Consider the following 10,307-nt stretch of genomic DNA (forward strand, 5'->3'; position numbering starts at 1 on the left):
CTTTGGTCAGTGTCAACCTCGTAGTATCTGCCACTTACGAGCCATTCAATCAGGGTATGGGTTCTCTTGGATCAGAGCAAGAGAAGAAGAGGAGAAATAAGAGTATCTTTCCTCCATAAAGTGTCTTTTCACCCTTTTTGCTGAGTACTTGCTGGTCTGAAGAATTAGCCATGTGCATCAAGGCAGGGTGAATTCAATTTTCTTTCTTTCTTTTTTTTTTTCTTATCAAGTGAAGCAAGTTCAGTCTTTCTAGGTTTTTCTGATATACTGTATTATCCATCAGAAAGTTTGCTATGATTCTGGATTCTGTTCTATTTCCCACCAACCTGTCTTCGGAGTTAATAGTTTATAGCACTCTCGTTCAGATAAGGATTGGCGCTGGAGGATTTATGATATCTAACCTAATTTCCATCACCATACCTTGACCTTGGCCTTATAAGTCGTAGCCCATACAAAGCAATCGATTGCTATCTGATAGAAGCAAATGACCCTCTTTAACTCTAGGGCAATAGCTAATAAGGTCTTGATAATTGTGATTTATCCACTGTCGGCTGGGATTGCGTCTGCCCCTCTGAAGTTGCTCTCAACTGATGAATGGAGCTACGATGACAGCAAGCCAGTTCCAGAGGCTTCCTCCTTTTGTCCTTAGCCTCGCCAGGGCTCCCAGAATGGGATTGTTGAGGTCATTTTTCTTTCATTGTGGCCTTCTATCATGAAACATGGTAAAAATTCCTCTTCTCTTGAGCATGCCATTTTTTCCTTGTCAGATCTACAGTCTTTCCTTGCCCGAACCAATTTGTTATCTACAAAAGCCGTGGCCTTGCACTTCCCTTTGATTCAAGGAGCTCTGGATTGGCCAAGAAGAGTTTTCTTCTATAAATTTAGGAAAGGGTCAGCTCTTGCCTTAGCCAAGATGTTTGGTTTCCCTTTTAATGAATTTGAGAGAAAAAAGAAATGACTGTTATTGGTGACCCTCTGGAATACTTCAGACTCTTTCCTCCTTCAAGCATAACTGACCGAAACTCTGGGCAGGGAGAAACCAACATTTACTTTTCTATAGGTTCCAGGACCGAAGGATATCTTAGTCATCAGTAGAAATGAGGATGCAATAGTCTGGATGCCCTCATTTAAAGAAGTTATCACTTAGGAGTTTGAGGAGCCCTTAGGGCTAAGCTCGTTGTGCTTGTGGCTTGTCCAAAGCGGAAACCTCCTGACATGCCCTCCAAAGTACTGAATCATGGATAATACCGGATTTAATATTAACATGTGAAAGTAGCTGGGGCAGGAAGGGATCTTTTATCCCAATACCCAGCCCTGCCACGATGATACCTTTTTATATATTTTTTCCACTGACTTTTGCTTGGTAGTACTTGATTTCAACTCATGTGCATCTGAAGTTCAATTCGCAGCTGAACTCTTATTTGTTTTTTTTTTTTTTTTAAGATTGTTTTAGAGATTTTTTTTTTTTTTTTAAAGATTTTATTTATTTGAGAGAGAGAGAACACATGAGAGGGGATAGGGTCAGAGGACGAAGCAGACTCCCCGCCGAGCAGGGAGCCCGATGCGGGACTCGATCCAGGGACTCCAGGATCATGACCTGAGCCGAAGGCAGTCGCTTAACCAACTGAGCCACCCAGGTGCCCCTCCTATTTGTTTTTGTGTTTTGCACAGATTTATTGCCTAAATAAAACTGTGTGATAAACATTTCGTGGGCCCAGGAAAATGAAGACTCCTTATATGTAAATGAGGCAGCATGTTTTGGCTGTCATATTAAATGTGAGGCCTCTTATCATCAAAGATAATGTTGATTGCAGCAGCATGATTATGATTGGTCCTTAGGCAACATCTCACACGTGACCCAAGATACCTGCCTATTAGTACAAATGGGATCACATCCATCACAGTGACCCAAATGACATTGGTTCTTCTCCCACCCACTCCAGCAGGGCTTCACCCTGTAAAACATTTTTGGAAGTCTCCAGGAGGTTTCTCCTAAGTGCACACAAATGAACCCTCTCCAGCCTGGTGTTGTTGCCGCCTCGCCACCTCCACGGGGTACCTGCCTTTTGGGTCCTGCTGTCTCCTGCTGGGTCCCAGTGCGGTGGCTGAGTCCTGAATCCTGATACTGTCCCTGATGCCCTAGGCTTTTCCCAGACCAGAGCTGTGTGGCATCCATGAGGATGCCCTCTGAACTTGGAGCTTGATGTTGCTCTCAGCTAGAGGGGTTGCAGAGCACGACTAGCCCCAACATGCCATCAGAGCTTTTTCCTTTTTAAGTTACTTGTATACCTTAGGACCCTGGTGTGCATCCGGGGGGGTGGGCTTGGGAGTGTCGTAATTGTTGTTATAGTTAACAGTTATTGAGCATTTAATATATACTTCGCTGTGCGATAAGCCCTTTGATAATTATTCCTTTTAATTCTAGATTCTATTATTATTTCCATTTTACAGAGGAGGAAATCAAGGCTTCAGAAGTTAATTTCCTTGCCCAAGGTTACCTAGTTAGTACTGCCAGTCTGACCCCAGTCCACTTTTTTTTTTTAGATTTTATTTATTTATTTTGACAGAAAGAGAGAGAGAGCACAAGCAGGGGGAGCTGCAGGCAGAGGGAGAAGCAGGCTCCCCACTGAGCAAGGAGCCCGACGTGGGACTCCATCCCAGGACCCTGGGATCATGACCTGAGCCGAAAGCAGACACTTAACCGACTGAGCCACCCAAGCATTCCTCCAGCCCACTATCTTAATCACTAAATCCAAACTGCTGACCCTACTGTCTTCAGCATCATCCCAGCCTCTAATAACCAAAACTTCTTTATTGTATTAGTTCATGGTGCCAGTTCCATGGAGGAAGATCCTCAGGCTCCTACCAAGTAAATTTCAGTTTGGTTCTTCCACCAGCTCATCAGACATATACGGATTTATGCAAAGTTTAGCAAAAACACAGCATGATTTTTTCCCCTCAGAAGGTACTTCAGTCTTTTAGGCAAATTGGCTACATTTCTGGCAATTCCCAAATAGATTCAAACTGGACCACCTACCACTGTCCCCTCTTATGTACAATGGTTTATGATTGATGTTGTTACTTTTAGAGATAGGCATTGTTTGTAACTCAGCTTTCTAGACTCAGGGTAAACCTGGTTTTTCAGCTGTCAATAGCGTAGTTTTACTTAGGTGTCCCACTTTAACCTCATGTAATATATAGAAAAGGGACCTCATCCCAACATTTTATTTTTGTGGGTAGGACTTTCATTCGACCTTTTCCCAAGAATGAAAATTCAGAAAGGTCTTTGACTCTTTCCTTACCTCTATTATGTCTGGTCAACTCCCCAGCCTTCCACACGATCTTTCTTTCCACCCGAATGCATAGCATTATTCCAGTGAGGTTCGAAACCCAAGTCAACAATCACTCAACATCCTACCCTGAAAAATCTTCGACTATCTCAGGTCTAATTATTCCTTTTACTACTCTAGTCACTCACCCTGTGCCACATCTGGACCTTGTCAGCACGTGGCAATGCTCCATCTTAAAACTCTTAAGCTCTGGGACATGTTCTTTCTATCCCTTCAGACTTGCCCAGGACTGCTCCTTACTATACCCACCTTCACAAGAACCATCTGCCACACTGTTACAGTTGTCTGACATGGTACAGACTGCTAGTTCCCCTCCATGTCATTTTCTCTTTTTTCTGTAAAGATAGACTTTCTAATTTTGAGCTGGGCACATGGTTGCCCTGAGAACAAAGGCTCTATTTCTCTGCATCCTTTGCAGCTGGCTGTGACCATGTGACTCCATTCCGGCCAGTGGGATGTGAAGGAAAGTGACATGTGTGGCTTCCGGGGAGAGGGCACGCCCTTTCTTTTCCCCTTCTTTTACTCTACTGAGTACAGTGTGAACTTGACAGCCAGTCATCTTAGATCTTGTGGACAATGGCCACCCTCAAGGGATGGTGGTGTAACAAGAAAGCCTCGGTCTCTGGGTCACCTCATAGAATAGAGCGGCCCTACCAACCCCCCACCTATATCTGCCCTGGTTCATGAAAGAGAAAGAAGCTTATTCTGTTCGACTCACTGCAGTTTTGCATCTCTGCTTCATGCAGCTGAACTTGTATCCTAATTACAACCTGTTGTCTGCTTTCCCCAAGCATACTCAAGCTCCTTTGAAGATGGGCACCATGTCTTAGTCACCAGTTGTGTTGGTCTAGGTCAGGACAAACTGGTTGGTTCCAGAGGTGGAAGGGGAAACAGATTAGTTTTTGCGCTCCAAATAAGAGGACCTTTTTTTTTTAAATTCATGAGAGACAGAGCAAGAGAGAAAGGCAGAGGGAGAAGCAGGCTCCCAAGGAGCAGGGAGCCCGATGCGGGACTCGATCCCAGGACCCTGAGATCATGACCTGAGCCGAAGGCAGACGCTTAACCATCTGAGCCACCCAGGCGCCCTAAGAGGACCTTTTTGATAAGACACTAATATGGAGGGTATGTGGCTAAACACAAAAACAAATTTTACGCTGCCTCTTTTTTTAAAGTTTTGATGTAAATTCCAGTTAGTTAACATACAGTGTCATATTAGTTTCAGGTGTACAATAGAGTGATTCAACACTTCCATACAACACTTGGTGCTCATTACAAGTGCACTCCTTAATCCCCATCACCTATTTCACCCATCCCCCCACCCACCTCCCCTCTGGTTACCATCAGTTGGTTCTCCAGAGTTAGGAGTCTGTTTCTTGGTTTGTCTCTCTCTCTCTCTCTCTTTTTCCCTTTGCTCATTTGTTTTGTTTCTTTTTTTTTTTTAAAAGATTTTATTTTTATTTATTTGAGACAGAATGAGATACAGAGAGCATGAGAGGGAGGAGGGTCAGAGGGAGAAGCAGACTCCCCGCCGAGCAGGGAGCCCGATGCGGGACTCGATCCCGGGACTCCAGGATCATGACCTGAGCCGAAGGCAGTCGCTTAACCAACTGAGCCACCCAGGCGCCCCTGTTTTGTTTCTTAAATTCCACGTATGAGTGAGATCATATGGTATTTGTCTTTCTATGCTGCTCCTTGCCTTCCTAGACTCAGTGGGGAAGGAAGGAGAAGGTCCCAAGGCAGAAAGGCAAGGGCTCAGAGGGCAAAGTTCCACCCACACCGACAGTAGAGAGGGAGGATGGTGATGTCTCAGTGGGCCACAAATACTGGACAAAGCCTGGTATGTCTTATCCTGCCTGGGGAGAGAGAGACCCTGTCAGCACACTGCAGCTGGCACCAGGAGTGTGGTGTGTTGCCTAAGGCTAGTCCACGGGGCTCTCCTTGAATGGGGTCACTTGGTGGGGTCCAGGCTCTGGAAAGAATTCATGCAGGTGGGCTGGGCAGCCTGACTCTATCAAGGTGGTCAGGCGTCTAGGGGCTGGGCTACATGGTCACACTAAGGGTGGCCAGATACTCAGGAGCTGGGGCTCCCGAGGCCAAGATGACTCATTAATCTTAAAAAATAATGGATCTGCGGCGCCTGGGTGGCTTAGTTGGTTAAGCGACTGCCTTCGGCTCAGGTCATGATCCTGGAGTCCCGGGATCGAGTCCCGCATCGGGCTCCCTGCTCAGTGGGGAGTCTGCTTCTCCCTCTGACCCTCCTCCCTCTCATGCTCTCTGTCTCTCATTCTCTCTCTCGCAAATAAATAAAATCTTAAAAAAAAATTAAAAAAAATGGATCTAAGCCAATTATATGCTTATATTAAAAACACCTGGTACCGTCATTGTCCAGTCAAGAGTCAGAGACCATAATAATTGTTTGAACAAAGAGAATTTAATGTATAGACTGTTAACTAGAATAAAGTTGTTAACTGGGTAGCCAAAAAGGCGGTAAAAGAGGGTCAAGTTATCAGAGAGAGAGCAATTGCAGGAAGCAGTCACTACTCACAAAGACTGCGATTATTAACATTTAGAAACTTGGAGGAGGGGCCGAAGGGAATGGAGCTTAGACCTCTGAGGGGGTGGCAGAGGTCTGCTGGGAACAGCGTCTCAGCTCAGAAGGGGGGCGCTGCGGGCTTGAGCACCAGACCTCTGGGAAGGAGAAAACAGCTGGGATGCGGCCACTAGCACAAGCATCGGAAAACCTGCAGGCTGGATCCAACTGCTGCTATTGGAGCAGAAGCGTTGCTGGTGCGATGCTCATAGGACTTGTGAACAGAGAGGAAGGACTCCCTTCTCCTTCCTGCAGCGTCCCAGGCCCCCTCTAGCAGAGCGGAGCCTAACTGGGAGACTGCTGGCCAAGCAGAAATGTGGTTTGCAGAGGCCCAGTCCCAGTGCCACGGGGCCCCGCAGAGAAGCTGGGTTTGGAGCCGAGAGGCTGTATAACTTAGTAATTGGCACACACCTCGACAGTGTCTACGTTCAGATTGTCTCAGGTTGCATCAGTCAGCCTGATAGGTAAGGCCTACAGATGTCAGTCACTTACGGGACAGTCTGGTGACTAAGGAAACAATGATTTATTGCAACATGACATTTGAATTGTTCCAGATGGATAAGGCGGATAAAACATCACAGGGCTGGTGATAGGAGGTGAGTCTGGAAGGATGAAAAGGAGTTCCTTGGGCAGTGGGAGAACCAGTGGAAGAACTTACTACTAACCTGTGTAAGAAGGGTGTTCCAGTCAGAAGGAACCATAGGTGCAAAGGCCCAAACCCTTAAGTAGGCTGAGTTGCACAAAAACTCTCAGGGCAAAGCTACGAAAGTCTTTGGGCTTCCCGAGGCTAAGGCAGGAGTTGGAGCATGGGTGACTGGGGAGGACAGAATGCTCCCCAGGACCAGTGACCTTCTAGGGATCTCACCCTCAGAGTAATCAGGACTCTCTACCAGTTCTTTCTGTTTAAGAACAATGTTTTATGCTGGTTGGACTTGGACAAGTTAATTAAAATCCTGATTAGAGAATATTATTCCCATTTGAGCACTGTATGTTAACTAAGTAAAATTTAAATAAAAAAAATTATTCCCATTTGACAAAAAAGAGACTGAGGCTCTAAGAAGTTAAGTAACCTGCCCATAATCACAGAATCAGTGGCTCAAATCACCTAATTTCCTACTGGACATCTTCACTTGGCTATACTCATGGATTCTCCAACTGAGCACGTTCCAACATGCACTCCTTCCTTCTTCCATGGCCAGCTTCCGACCCTCTTTCTGGATCCCTGAAGTCATGTCCTGGGTTCTTTCCTTCTTCCTGCCTCCATGCCCCCCACCTCACCCCATGCAATCAATCACCACGCCTTGTAGATTTGACCTTCTAAATGTACATTCTCTGTTCTCTGTCATTGTTGGTTTGTCTTCATTCAAGGACTCACTTGGTTGTTTCTCAAACTTTCCGCTGGTCCCCCTGCTTCCAGCTTTGTCCTCCTCCAACCCAGGCACCATTCTAGGCCAGAGAAAGCTTTCCAAAAAATGCAAAAATCACATGTCATTCCCCTCCTTAAAACTTTCCAGTTTCCAGTTCCCATGGTTTATTTGAGAAAATCCAAGCTCTTTTATTTTACAGTGAGGCCCCTGTCATATGGTCTCTATTAACTTTTCCAGCTTTGCTGGCCATGGTCTCTCTATCCTGGAGCGAGAGCAGGGGACAACTCTGGCCAGGGAAACAAGATCAGGGTTCACCTTCCTACCTCCACTAAGCTGCAGGCCAGAAATTGCAGTGATGCCACAGTGTTTTCTGTGCCGCAGGTCGCTCTTCCACTTTATCTGCTGCTCACGTCCGTGTAGCAACCATGCACACTCACTGGCTTCCACTTCCGCTTCTGGGGCTGGAATGAGTGTGTGAGGACGCCTCTGGGTATTGTTTCTGCTTCTTTCTTTCTTTCTTCCTTTCATAAAAAGTATATTTATATTAGACAGGAACCTTTTAATGCAAAGGGCAGAAGCTCAGTTCAAATTAGCTAAAGCCTAAAAGGGGAATTTATTGACTTACTTAACTGGTAAATCTAGGGGTAGAGCTGAATCCAGGGATGTAAATATTATTTTCTCTCTCTTTCCTTCTGTCTTGCTATTCTCTGTGTTGGCCACATTGTCACCTATTTCAAGATGTGTTCCCTGTGTTTAGGAGGTAAAAGGCAGCAGGGTTGCAGCCTTATGTCTTCCTGTAGGAATGGGAAGCTTCGCTCAGGATCTCTCCATAAAATCCTGAGGAAAGACTCTGGGGGCACCTGGGTGGCTCAGTTGGTTAAGCATCTGAGATCTTGATCTCAGCTCAGGTCTTGAGGGTCATGAGTTCAAGCCTGGAGTTGGACTCTGCATTGGGCTCCATGCTTGAAGGTCATGACTCAGGGTCATGAGTTCAAGCCTCGAGTTGGACTCTGCACTGGGGTCCATGCTGGGCATGAAGCCTACTTAAGAAAAAAAAAAAAAAAGAAAGAGTCTGATGGGTTCTGCTTTACTAATTTGTCCTTGCTTCATTTCACCCCCTTGCCTCTAATTCCTGGGGCCAGGAGGAAGGAGAACATTGATTACAAAGGCCTGGATCAGAAGCTCATCCTTATGGTTAAGGGTGTGGGACACTGTGATTGGCATTCATCCAGAAGCACAAAGAATTGGAGGGGCAGTTACCCAAAGAGAATGGGGGTGCTACAACTAGAATATGGAGGAAAATCATATTGGGCAGATAGAAAAAAAAAAAGAAAGGCAACCAGAGTGTTGTCTATACTATAATCCATCACCATCACTCTACTACCACCACCACTGTTATCGAGCAACTACTGTGTCCTAGGCCCAGGGCAGGTCCTTTACGTACACAGGCTATTTCTGAATATTACACATGACACTCACCATTTCAGAGAAGAGGAAACCGACACTTCGACAATTCAACCTTCTTGCTTGAAGTCACGGAGCTAGCCCGTCTGACTCCTAGTCTGTGCACTTTACATCACTTGCCTTCTCTTGGCTGGGGAGTCCTCTGTCTCGCCATTGCATGTTAATTACAGCTCACAAATGACCCCATGGAGGAGGAACTGGACGAGTGCATGACTTATTAAATTGACCTTCATTCACATTGGCCGACTTACGTTCTTACAATGTTGAAGGTGCATTTTTATGATCCAGTCTGTGGAATAAGGTTAATGAACTGGTGCTGTCCTCACATGAGCTGAATGTGACCGGTGAGCTGGAGATGAGGAGGGCCGAGATGTTTAATAGGAACAGGGCCGCACATGCCAGAAGACCAAACCCACCTACAGACAGATTGGGTTCAGTGTTGCAAATCAGCACTTAAGAAAATAGAAGCTTACAAAACATTTTTGCATCTAGCCTTTTACTTTGGATTGTTTAAATTAAAAAATCATTGACTATTGGTTTGCCACTAGCTGTTAAAGACTTTAAGCATATGGTTAAATAGTAATCACAAACACAGAAATATAATTTAGCCTTGATATAAGAGCTATATAGTGGGTTAAGGGAAGGAGTCAATGTTATATACTTAAATATATATACTATATATACTTAAAATATGCTATATATCCTATATAGTAATTAAATATACCACACACACACACACACACATACACACACCTTGAAAATGTCTATACTTAAAATATGGCTCACCTATTCAGTGAAGAAACTTGGAGGTATTAATATGGACCCTGGTCTCATTTTGATTATGGTATACTTCACTAGGTTGGGGGGACTACCAAGGCACTTGAAAAACATTTGTTTAACTTAAGTCTCCTGGTTATATCCCTTCAATATGGTTGGCTGTCGCAAAGGGGTTAGAGAACTGGGATTCTTTTTTTTTTTTTTTTTAAAGATTTTTTATTTGAGAGAGAGAATCAGAGAGAGAGAGCATGGGAGGGGGGAGGGTCAGAGGGAGAAGCAGACTCCCCGCTGAGCAGGGAGCCCGATGCGGGACTTGATCCTGGGACTCTGGGATCATGACCTGAGCCGAAGGCAGACGCCTAACCGACTGAGCCACCCAGGCGCCCGAGAACTGGGATTCTTTATAGACTGTCCCCTTCACCATCTCCTGCTAAGGGTGGGAGGTCATATTTCTAGTCTTCTGGTCAGGGGTGAGTACCCAAGCCAAGGTGAGTCAGGCTACAGGCTGGTCAGGGGTTCCTGCCAGCTGTACCCTGCTGCCCTTGGGCTGGCGTAATACTTCAGTATTTCTTGCTTCTGTGAATATTCTCATCTCCACCCTCCACTAATTAAGATGAATTGAGTGAGTCTTTTTTTTTTTTTTTTGTAGCTGAGAGTCTGACTAATGTAATAGGACGTTAGAGTGACTTTTTAGTTGTCTCCCCAGATACTATGACAGGTGACAAATGCCCCCGCTTCCTCATGAAATGTTGGACCACC

Source organism: Mirounga leonina, unplaced genomic scaffold (genome assembly GCF_011800145.1).
Source record: "Mirounga leonina isolate KUSES-001 unplaced genomic scaffold, KU_Mleo_1.0 Mir_83, whole genome shotgun sequence".
Taxonomy (NCBI): domain Eukaryota; kingdom Metazoa; phylum Chordata; class Mammalia; order Carnivora; family Phocidae; genus Mirounga; species Mirounga leonina.